The sequence below is a fragment of the Haliaeetus albicilla genome, chromosome 18, assembly GCF_947461875.1.
Source record: "Haliaeetus albicilla chromosome 18, bHalAlb1.1, whole genome shotgun sequence".
Classification (NCBI taxonomy): Eukaryota; Metazoa; Chordata; class Aves; order Accipitriformes; family Accipitridae; genus Haliaeetus; species Haliaeetus albicilla.
This window is the reverse complement of record NC_091500.1, coordinates 16494401-16506729: the sequence shown is the minus strand read 5'-3', so window position 1 is coordinate 16506729 and position 12329 is coordinate 16494401. Positions and strand designations below refer to the sequence as shown.

At 44.5% G+C, this 12329-nt stretch overlaps 1 long non-coding RNA gene across 1 annotated transcript; it reads right to left on the bottom strand.

The window, feature by feature from the left end:
- Positions 1–4809: 4809 nt before the first annotated feature.
- On the bottom strand, positions 4810–9791 carry LOC138689898 (uncharacterized). The gene is made up of 4 exons (XR_011328691.1): positions 9424–9791; positions 9226–9299; positions 8670–8790; positions 4810–7865 (listed from the first exon to the last, which is right to left on the bottom strand). It is a non-coding gene; the product is annotated as an uncharacterized lncRNA (long non-coding RNA).
- Positions 9792–12329: the final 2538 nt, after the last annotated feature.

The following is a 12329-nucleotide window of genomic DNA, read 5'->3' as shown; positions in this document are numbered from 1 at the left end:
AGACTAGCTGATCTCTGGGGTCACTGCCATGTCTAGGTTTCTATACCGCACCACAGCATGACTGCCACTGCCTGGAGGCTGAACTGGTGTTAGAGATGTGGTGGGTGGGCCAGTTCCTACAACTGCTTGAAAGGCAGCAGAACCTCCTTTTTTTATTCAGCCTTGGCTTGTTTCTCATTGCTACTTTTTGTTTCCTGTTCCTGGCATGTGTTGGTGCTAAAATAACTCCAAATTGCTGTCTACTCATTAACTAACAATAGGCAACTCCTTAGATGCAGATCATGGACAAGTGCGTATTCGCTATACGAGGTTGTGATGTCTGCGAATACTTTACTGGAGGCAACAAAAAGTTCCATGAAATTACTTGAAAACGGCTTTTGGGATCCTAGATATTCTAGTCAGAGGTGAGGGAAAATGCCTTTTTTTTCTTCTCTTTTTTTCCTTTGACCAGGTATTTGCTGCTTCTAAGTCTTCCTGTGCAGATTTAAAGTGCTTTCTGTTATGTGCCTGTCTCTAATGCAGGTTTATGGTATATGAAGACTTCTATCTGCATGAAGGTCTGGTGAAAAATACATAATTGTAACACCAAAATTCTGCTTTTGACATTTCAGGGGTTTGAAATAAATATTTCTGCATCAGGAACATTAGCCACCTTCTTTCAGGCATGAAAGTTCCCATTTACCTTCAGCTATGTAGTCACCTAATGCCCAAGGTTTTGTTGGTCTAGCAGAGGGTATTAGCACTCGTAGATCTTACTAGTAAGATCATTAAAGTATGAAGAAATCTGTTACATTGGCTTTCATAAGACTGTGTTATTCTGCAAGGCACATGAGCAGATAATGTTAACTCCTCATTGTAACTTGATGCTGAGTGCTGTGCTCAGAAGCCAGGCTGACTGTGGACAGGATGGTCATTTAATGTTATTTTTCTCTCGTGTGTGTTCTTTCTAGGTTGAAAGTTCCCTGAAGCACCAGTTTCTTGTGTTCGGCAGACAGTGCTCACAGTGCCTTTAGACTGTGCTGGGACATGAAAACATACCAGGTGAGAGTGTATGATGAACTGTCACTGGAGATAAGGCTGATAGTGTCAATGAAGGTAACTTCAGTGTTATGGTACCTTATTCCAAGAAAGCTTTGCATCACTGAAATATATTCTTGACAGGAAAGCACCACTGGGGCAGCTGAGCTGTTTACTTCAGCATCTTGCCTGGGTGTTACGAGGAACGAAATGAAACTGCTGTGAGCACTGAGCCAGTGCAGATCCTTTGGTCCTTTTGCCTTCCAGATTTGCCACTGTAGCTGGAAAGATGCTGCTGCTGACCAAAAACTAGCAGCAGCATCTTGCTCTACTGAACTGTGAGAAGTATCCTGATCCCAGGGCAGGATGGCTCCCTTGGATCCGTCCCCATGGCAGACCCACTGCACAAGTGTGACTCTGGAGCTCTGTTTGGCCTGACGGGAGTGTCAGCAATTTTGCTCACAGTGTTTATCAGCCCAAGATCTGGCTTTAAGTGTACAAGTGCAAATATCTCAAATGTAGACAGAGCCATTAGCTTTAAAGGTCAACACTGAAGCCTTCCGTATACACAGTACAGGGCTATCTGTGTTAGAAAGCTGTTGTAAATTAGAGGGTGAAAAAACAAGCATTAGCATGGGAGTAAATGGATTTGCTGGACTGTGCTCAGTAAAACAGTGAAGCTGAGATTTGCGTCTGAACAGTGCCAAGCTATCTTGGGTCATGGCACTGTGTGCTGTTGGGCTGCTCTTCATCTGCCACCTCTGTGTGTCCTTCCTCAAGTGCAGCACGTATGGGGACTTGCCCAAGTCCTCATGGGCTCTGAGCTGCCCAGGGTCCACGTGGTTTCTGTGCAGCAGCTTGGGGCATGTGTTCATGTCCATTGGCTGACTCAGCCATAGCAATTGATCTCACTTTAGATGAGGTTCCTTTTGGTCTTGCTCATGATCCTTGGGGACTGCTGAGCCTGGGTGCAGCTGTGATTTGGCCAAGGGCTCTGAAGAGTCAAGGCCCTCCTGGGTGAACTTTATTGGAGGATGAGATCTCTGGGCTGATCCTGGCTGCCCAGCCATCCACTGCACTAACTGTGGCTGTGTATGTCCTTTCTGTGCATGGTTGGACTGTTCTACACAAGATTTTAGGCTGGCTTCCTGTGGAAATGAAGCTTAGAGTTGCAGTCTGTGTAGGGGCATCTGTCTTCCTGCTTGGAGAGAAGCCCTGCATGCACGCAAAAGCCAGTTCCAGCAACATTTTACAGAGGGGCAGTGGTCTCAAAGATGTAATGTCCTGGCAGAGGTGGGTATGGAAGAGTCACTCTGATATGCTCCCATGAGGGTAAGACTGCATTGAGAGCTCAGCCCTATTAGATACCTGAGAGTCCATGCACAAGGCTGTGCTTATGAATTTCCCAACCTTGCAGAAAGCTTTGGTTTGAACTTGCATGTTGTTAAGCCACGAGGCAACCTTGCCATAGCATAGAAACAAAACTCCACTGTTTTTGGAGCTTTGCTTGGTTGGTTTTTTTCTTCGCTGCATGAGATAAGTCAAAATGTCAGTGAGAGTGCATGCTAAATGCTGGCTGAGCTCAGGCTGCCTGTGCTGGGGACAGCCTGCAGGCAAGAGCTAGCCCTGCCTTGGGAGGGATGGTGGGGCTGGAGCTTTGGGTACAGGCAGCAGCAGGAGTAATGAAGGGTGTACACCTGATGGAGGTGCCAGAAGTCTTAGAGGGGAGCCTAGGTCCTCCTGATTTTCAGTAAGCTCAGGTTGTATTGCCATGTACCCTCCCCCCCCCCCCCCCCCCCCCCCCCCCCCCCCCCGAGAAAAGACTCCTGTCCTGGTTTTGGCTAGGATAGACTTAATTTTCCTTCTAGTCGCTGGTACAGTGTTTTGGATTTAGTATGAGAATAATGTTGATAACACACTGATGTTTTAGTTGTTGCTAAGTAGCACTTATCCTAAGTCAAGGACTTTTCAGTTTCCCATGCTCTGCCAGTGAGGAGGTGCACAAGAAGCTGGGAGGAAGCATAGCCAGGACAGCTGACCTGAACTAGCCAAAGGGGTGTTCCATACCACAGGACATCATGCTCAGTATATCAACTGGGGGAGTTGGCTGGGGGGGGGGCAGATCACTGCTCCAGGGACTCGCTGGGCATCAGTCAGCAGGTGGTGAGCAATTGCATTGTACATCATTAGTCTTTCTTGGGTTTTATTTCTCTCTCTTTTTGTTATCTTCATTTTCATTACAATTATTATTATATTTTATTTCAATTATTAAACTGTTCTTATCTCAACCCACAAATTTTACTTTTTTTCCTGATTCTTCTCCCCATCCCACCAGCGGGGAGGGAGGAGTGAGCAAGCGGCTATGCGGTGCTTAGTTGCTGACTGGGGTTAAACCACGACACTCCTGTCACTTGCTTCTCTCTCCTTGCTGCTCTTGTTATTTTTCAGGCTATGCCATCAAGTCTAATGAGTCAGAAAAAATATTCCTTTTTCTTCTTAGAGAACTTTAGCTTTTCTCTTTTGCAAAGCCCAGATGATTTCCATGATCCTGAATCCATCATAGCCCTGTGAAGGCTTGCACCTGCACAACCCAAGGGGGCATCAAACTGCAAACATGAGAAGCTGGGGATGGCAAAGGGGACAGGGCACTGGGCATTGTGGGTGACCCAGCAGAGCATGCCAGGAATGCAGTCATGGTCTCAAACTAACCAGAGCACACAACACAGAGGCTATATCAGCTTCATGCTTTTATGCTGGTTTCAGGAAAGACCACTATGGGTCTAAACTTAAGGTGGTTTGGGCAGGTGGTACCCAACTCCAGTCTAACAACTGCAGGTATAAAGTTCTCAAAAATTTTTTGAGGATCTCAAAACTTGTGGAGTTAATTTGTTCCAAACTCATGGGCTTATTTTGCTCCTGGGACTTCTGTGTTTGTATAGGAGCCCTAAAGCCAGATTTACTGAATTGGCAGTGCAGGGTCTTCATCATTATTACAGAAGAGGATTTAAGTACCTAAATCACACAGATACTTTATCAAAATCACACAGTAACAAGGAATAAGATTTTGAAACTCAGTCATTGGAAAACTGAAATTTTTATGAAAAAAATACGTCTGAACTATAAGAAAGGCCCTTTTTTTCCTGCAAAGAAGGCTGGAGTTGAGAGGAAGGGAAAGTCATGAAATATTGACAAGCCTTGTTTTTAATGCTGATACAATTGCCCCTACACAGCTCTATAAACCATCTTTTCACAGAATTTTGAAAGTCTTGACTTTTGACAGTCTCGTGGCACGTTGGGAATAGCCATGCTTTATCTGACAGAGGAACCCAAACAGGTGTGTTTCTTCTCTTGATGTTGCCAACGATTTTTGGGAACGGACGCTGTGAAATGCTGGTTTGGGGCCTCCAAGGGCTGGGTGATGGGGGAAGCAGGGGCTGGGGATTTGGGGTGGAGGGCAGAATGCCTGGTCCAGGCAGGGTGCATTCCCTGGGATCCAGTCCTGTGTGAAGCCTCTGGAGGGGAGAGGGTCCCTCGCGGCAGACCGAGTGAACTTTGCTTTGCTGGAAGCAAAGAGTACAATAAGAGAAAAGCTGTGAGATGCAACCCACATCATGCCTTTCAACTGTCAAAAATGTTTTCTTCTGTTTTGGGTGAAGGAGGGTTTGGAGCAGTTTTTATTCAGGAGGCTCTGCTGATCCCTGTGCAGTTTTCTGTGTCTACATCCTACAGCAGGCATGTCAGGGAACACGGCACATATTTTTTTTAATTTCATGGAGATCAAACAAAGTCAGTTTTGAAACACTGTGTGAAGATGAAGGTTTATCAAAATTAAAGAGCTGGATTAGGTGTGGGTCTTCATGTCACGTCATCTCTCCGGATGTTTTCATGTCAGCATCAAAAACAAGAGTGAGGCTTTCTGACCTTGAAAAGAAATGCCCGAGGGAAAAACTCCTTCATGCAATTTTTAATACTCTTCTTAGTGACTTTTTTTTTCTGAACTGCTGTAGCACGATACGAGTTTGAACTAATGAATGTCATGCTCATATGGGGCAGCTCCAAAAATGAAAGACCTTGAGTGACTGAATGCTATTATTGCACTATACAAAGATGTTATCAAAATCACCTACATTTCTGACTTTCAAGTGTCTTGGTATCTTATAGTTAGCCTGTCTGATGCATGAGAGGCACACTCTAGATTTAGTTTCAAATACACCACATAAAACTTTGCTCAAAAAAAAAAAGTACATAAAAGGGCGCACTATATGCTGATTATTTTTTCATTATCATTTTCATTTGCCTGATCTCTTTTATTTAAAGCAGTATTGCTGTAAAGGTTGCTCTCAGTAGTGATGTTCCTCCCTAATACTGGGGGAAGAAGGGATCATTTTCAGATCCCTTCGAAAGCCATTTCATTTGCAGGTCTTTGGAAGACATGGATGAGATTGTCATTGTGGTACAACCTTGGGTGCGTTTTGTACCTTTAGCAAGGCACCTCAGTCATACCGCTTCTTTCCTGGAGGAAGAAGATGTCCTTCCTTTCAAACACCCCCATAGTGGATGTGTTAACTACTTGAGGGAGGCAGCAGACACTAGTTCTTGTACCATGTGAATTTTGAGGGTCCTCATCTGATGACATATTCAGCTTGGGCACTATTTGATATGGTAAGCTGCTCAAGTGGGGACCTGTTGTCATCAGGGCAAGTGTTAGGGATGGAGTTGGGTCCCTACTGAAGTTAGTGATAAAACATTCTGTGATTTCAGTGAAGGCAGCTTTATCCCTCTCTGTTTTGGGCAGGAGTATGAGGAGGCAGGGTTCACCTTTCAGATGTGGCAGGCTCACTGTAAAAGGCAGTGGATTGGGAATAGGGAGATTTAGTCCTGATTCTGCCACTGGCTTTGTGGGACACTGAAATTAAGTTACAGTACTCACTTCTGTCTCAGTTTCTCCAGCAAAGGTGTCTCTCAGTTGCTAATTCCCAGACTTACAACTTCCCCAACTCATGCTAAGTTTTTGCCTCAGTTTCTGCTTTTCTTTCAAGACTGTCACATTGGCTGTGTCTTGTTTTCAGTCTTACGTATTTCCCTAGCAATTTTTTGTCTTGAAGTCATGCAGAACTTCTCTGTACTAAAATTCTTTTCCCTTCTCCATATCCCTTCCCCTGCTGCTTCTCAGGTTAGCAAAGCTTTCCACAATTTTCAGTCAGGACTTAAAAAGCTGGAAGAATACATGTCCTGCCTGCAAGCTGCTGAAATGAACGGGGGGGTTTACAGAAAAGGACAGAGCACGGCATTCTCAGGTCAAAAGTGATCTTAGTTCAGCGTTGCAGAGGCACATACCAGCAGCAGGGAGGTGCGTAGGTATTGTGGTGAGCTGCAGTGTGATCGCTGCACGCTTGTGCCAGTGGAGGTGTGAGCTTGCAGAGTGCAGTGAGGTGTCTCATCTGGTGCAGCGGCACAGTTTCAGAGCTCCTCAGTTTGAGTTCGCTTCAGTTGTTTAACCTGCAGTTCTACAACGACATACACAAATTGCAAAACCACACATTTGCACTACAGAAGAATAAGATCTGAGTTTTGCCTATTTGGCACACATGCATATGACAAGAGACTATAACACCAGCGGCACCACAGATTTCATAATCATGAATCCCCTCTCGTCTTGGGAGAAGAGATGCTTAACCTACTTTAGCAAGTGAAAGCAGGCAGTGCATCAGCTTTATTTAGGTGGCCTGTGCTGTCTGTGATCCTTCCATGCCAGGACTGATTCATCTGTGGTCTTGTATGGTATAACCTGACAAGCAATGAGAGGAGGTTGTAGGACACGCATCGGCTTCTGGTTGACACAGGATTAGTCCAAGGAGAGGGAGCTCAGCAGGAAACTGCACCCAGAGCCTTATGGCCAAACCCTTCTTGGAGATGCTGGTGGAGCCTGGCCTGGGGTCTGTGGCCTGTGGCCACACAGAAGGTCCCTCCAGCCACGTGGTTTCCAGCTGCTGCAACAGGAGCCAGGGAAGCTGCTCTCTGGTTGAGCTGCTAGGAGACAACGTTACTCCTTCCTCTTCCTAGTGCTATGAGTCATCCAAAAAGGCTATTTCAATAAAATCCCTCTCCCACCAGACTAGTGAACTCAGCTTATAGTGCAGGGCTGTTGTCGTGCTGGGGCTCTGAGCCCATGCTTCCCAGTGTCATTTCTGCTGACCAGCAGCATCTCTTCTGCCATGGAGAAATGAAAGGGCCTTGCATTTTTCTTGGCAGCACCTCATGTAGCAGCCAGTGGGTAGTGTATTGTCAAACCCCAGCCACAGCCCCTTTTTCTTTGTGTGGCTGCCCAGCACAAGTCCCAGGGAGGTCTGGTGGGATTGAGAAGTTTTCCATCAACTATGCCCTGAAGCTATTTGCAGTTGGAGCTGGAAAAGTGAATTAAAACAATCAGTCAAGCCAACTATGTAAAACAGCGCTTTTCAGTGGTTTTGTGATGTGAGTCCTGGGCTCTCAGTTCCCTTTTATTTTGCCTTTCTCTAGCCTTCCTACACTCTCTTACCCAGTCCCACATCAATAGCGGTCCAGCCTGGAACAGGCTGTAATTATTTAAGCAGAACTGCTACAAAAAGTGAAGGTTGTGACTAATGAGGAGGTGCTGGGAAGGTGCCTGTTCCCCCTAGACTGCACCACCAAGGAGACGGTCCTGTCCCTCGCTCTGACGGAAAGCTTGCTGACATCTTCTCGGTCCTTATTGACTGCACCGGGGTTTGTGTTTTAACTTCAGTGCTCCCAGTGACCAACAGTTCGGAGGGGCCTTCCCACAGCCGTAGAGTTTCTCTTGGTTTGTTGCGTTCCAGCAACAAAGTACTCTAAAGATAAAACAGAAATTACTGGAAAAAAGAAATGCAAAATCTAGTTCGGTTACATTTTTCTTCCTTTTCTATAGTTTGCCCCTGAAATAGCTCTAGCAAAAATTTAATCTTAGCCTGTGCAAGCTACTGTTTTGAGTAGAAAGTAAAACCCAACAGAGAGGAAAAAATATCCAACAATCCTGTTTTAAAATAGACACACAGGCTGGTTGTGCCTGGGTTATTTTAGACCGTATTTTTCAATACATTTTGCAATGACAGAAGAAAAATATGATATATAATCCTATGAAGATTGTTTTCATCAATTTACCAGAAAGAAATACAGCCTTTGTTTCCTTCATTAAATTGAAAGTCGGGGCTAGAAATAAACAATATTGTCAGAAGTGAAGAAAAATTCAATGGTTGAAGGACTTCTCTATCAGGAAGAATGTTTTCCAGCACACAAAATAATACTTACTTTTTTTTATAAGAAGGGAAAAATTTTAGATACTCACTTTAAAAATTCCTATATTTGCAAATGTATTTTTGCAAATGTATTTTCTTCACCAAATTGGCTATGCTAAGAATTTGGTTATCATCTCGGCTGTACTCTCTCATGCCTTACCATTCCAGTCAAAATACTCAAGAACTCATGTTGCTAGTAATAAAATAGCCTCGGCAATCCTGAAAATTACAATACATTATAAAATTTTACAGTGTACTTTTATAAGTTAAAATACTCCTTCCATAGAGGAAGGTCAGCCTTTTATTTGTTCAATGCAGAAGGTCAATTAGAAGAGTTGTTTTAAGGGTAGAGAAACTCACCACTGAACAGATACTGAGTTTTTTCCTAGGTGCAAGTGATCCTGCCCCAGTTAGACACATTTTGTGCAAGCAGGAGGAAAGTCCAACAAGTAGTTGCATATTCTGGATGCTTGGTAAGTGGCTGTTTTTCAAAGAAGCAAAAATAATAATGTAAAAAGATTATTTGGATGGTTAAACAGAAACAGTATTTTGCTCATCTATAAAAATGAGTCTACTAACAAAGTAGTTCTGATTAAGAGGTGGTGTGAAAACTTCTGTAAACAAATCAATATTTAATAAGGGTGAAAGAGAAGCTGATAGAAGTAATTAGCAGGACATTAGAAAATGCAGCCAGTTGTTGAAGGAAGATAAAAACATAAATTTAAAAAATCTGTAACTAATGAAGTTAAGGAGTTGGCTGCCCTATCCAAATAACATTTATGTCCTAAAACCTGCTTAAATGGCACAACCAAAAAATATCTGTTATGAGTTTGCAGCAGTGATCAGCAAAGATATGATTTGTTCTTGGCTCAGAGTTAGTCAAGTTTTATACCCATGAACGTGATATCTTAGGCACCTGTCTAAGACGAGTCTCCCTTTGAAGGTGCCTGTTTCTCTTCATTGCCAGTGAAAGGAGCTCTCAGTGACAGGCTAGACAAATGCCAGATAAAGCTGAGATTAATTCTCTTCCTACACCATTGCAAGAATTCTTGGTCTGTTATGAGTTTGGGTTAGAAGCCACCAGATTTTAGGGGAAAATAATAATGATGCTCACCTTGGGTTCGTTGGTTTGTTTTGCTTTGCTCGTGTTGTCCGGGTTTCTTCCATAGGCAGAAAGGATAGAAATGTCCTTTACAATAACAAGAAATAAAAGCAAAGATTCTCCCTTCAACACTTGGAGCTGCAGCTTGAGGCTTTATGGAGAAATCTCTGCCGTCACGTGGCCCCTGATTAAACTGCAATGCAACCATAATGCCTCTCTGTTCACCCACAGTGAGCGTGTCCTACAGGTGCCCGAGGTACAGATAAAGAAGTCTGACTCTATTAGCTGTGTCTACGTTGGTGCGACGAGGGAGAGCACAGGGCTTTACATATTGAAGACGGAGCACTTCAGGAGTGGGATGAAGTCCTCTATGGAAAAGGTGATGCCATGGGCTGGTGTCCTGCTGCTGGCAGTGATGTGAGGGTACTGGGACACTGCCTGCATCACGTGCTGAGCCGAGCAACAGTGCTGGCTGAGCCCTGCTCCAGTGCTCAGAGGTGTAGCAGGGAAGTCTGTGCTGTCGTGAAGAAGAGCCTGCTCCTTTCCCTTCTCTGAAACTGGCCAGAACATCAAAGACAAGTATATAGGGAGACAAGCTACTTTCCTCATGGCCATCGTTAGGGAGCTGGGTATAGGACAGAGCGCTGGGAGTCATTTTTGAGTCATACAACTGGTATTTTGAAACTGAAAAGGAGGATCTCTAGAAACTAGGTATAAGGTGTGGAATTCAGGTCAAGAGTAAGATCCCTAAATTTAGGTGCCTCCATGTAGACGCCTACATGTACTCTTGGTATCTAAATGCACATTATAGTCAATGGAGATCAGGTCAATGGAGCCTGGAGAATGATATTGCTCACCCTAAAGCGGGGTAAGCTGGTTGCTCAGCTGAATCACTCCTTAGGCCACTTAGACTCCATTGGCTAGGGGTAGGATGCGGTGTCCTAAACACAGGTGCATTTCACCATTTCAGAGATCCTAGGAGGTCCCAGGGGGTCTCTGGAAGAACACAGGTCTCTGCAGACATCATGGTGTACCCACCAGCCCTCTGCAGACACTCTTAGGTTCCTCAGACAGCACTCAGCAACTCGGATTAGAGAAGCAAAATGATTCCTAAAACTCCACTGACTCTGCTGGGTGTTTATGCACTCAGCGTAAATGTAGATATCTAAAATTTAGGCCTCTTAATCTGAAATTGAATCATAACCAAGCTCTCACCAGTATCATTCAGCAATGGGCACAGTATGACTGCTGTGTTTAAATGAAATGTGCTGTATTTGTCAGGGTAGTTAAGTGACTTTCCAGACAAATCTTTCTCCACTCCAAGCAGGCAGTCCTTTCAACCCACCTACTTCCAGTCCCGACTGCTGGATGCTTTTCAGATGTAAGGTAGCAAAGGGAAAATCCTTCTACTATGCCCCAAACAGGCAGGGAAGCATGACCTCTGGCCACCTTGCTTACCGCAGCAGATGCTCAGGGACTTGCAGGCACAGTAGCTCCTGTTCTGCTGTGCCCTCACCTCCCCTTGCCTTGGTCAACACCTCACAGCTTGACCCGAGGGGTGGATGGACATCATGGGGCAAGTACAACATGTGGGGGCAGCAAAAGAGTTGCTTTGTGTATAAGCCATCATGTGAAATCCTTTATTTCCTCAGTCGCCTTGGGGCAATGAATCTTGTTCCCCCCCCCCACTAGCTTTGTGATTAGTAGCTGTGAGTCAGATGCTTTTTTAGACTTCAGAAATGCTCTTAGCCTCCTAGAAAACTACTTTGTGGGGTCAGTGCTACCATGTTCACTCTCCTGCTGGGACTGTCATTAAAGTACCCATGAGAGGACCGCTGACCCCAGGTGCCTTTTTGGGTTCTCCCTGGATGCCAGATGCTGTCCCAGCTTTTCTCACCAGTTTTTTTTTCTGGTCCCTTGCTGCACACTGGCTTTTGGCTTCCTCAGATGCTGCAAAGTGCTATGTGTCTCAATTTTTCACTTTGCTGCTGTGGACAAGTGTGCACGTGGGAGGGAGAACTGGTATTTAAATTTTCCAACCTTCAACTTCATATTACTGCCTGTAAAGCAAACCCCCGAATCATTTATTTCTAGGCTTCTGCCTTGATTCCCAGAGTTTTGATTTAATCTTAAAATATTTAATCATTTCCTTGGCAAATGACACTGAAATTGGACAGATGGTTTAAACTTAGCTCTCTTCCCTGGAGAAAAGCTGCTCAATTAAAACAACTGTAGCTCTCACACATTCAATTCATCCTTATCAGCCTGTCCCAATTAATCCTTTAAATGCAATGTTACATAACGTGGGATCCTCTCTCCCTCATTTACTTTTCCATCTTGTCATTATTTCCTCCGTGTTTGCTTACCTGCACAGTGTTGTTGGGAGTCAGAACAAAGCTGCCATGTGGGGAGAGGTGCGTGAAATTTCCAACTCACATCTGTTAGAGCAAAAGGGAGGGATGTACATAAGCCATCACACTCAGTCACTCATGCTTTTACTCTCTGACTTTATTTTTCTCCATGGACAGATGATCTTTGCAAATCCTTAAAATAGCAGAATTAAATTTCTATTACGCCGTTTTCTGTATAGCTACCTAATCCTTTTCTGCTGCTAGTGCTGGAATTGCTTGGCTTACGTGGTACTCGCTGCTTGTGAAAATGTCTTTCTGTGTGTGCTGGGGGAAGTGCAGTTTGTTTAGCTGCAGAAGGGAGAGAATTAGAGCTGGGCTCAAAAAGACCGGAGTAAATGGCCATAATAAATCCCACTGGAGACTGGGAGATCTAACACTGTTAGTCTCGTCTCTGTAGTACTGCCTGCATCGTTTCACTCCGCCGCAGTATTAAGAACAACAAGTTGGATTTAATAGGCCTGGATGTAATTCAGGCAGTCAGTGAGGGTGAAGTTCTGCCTCGAGGAA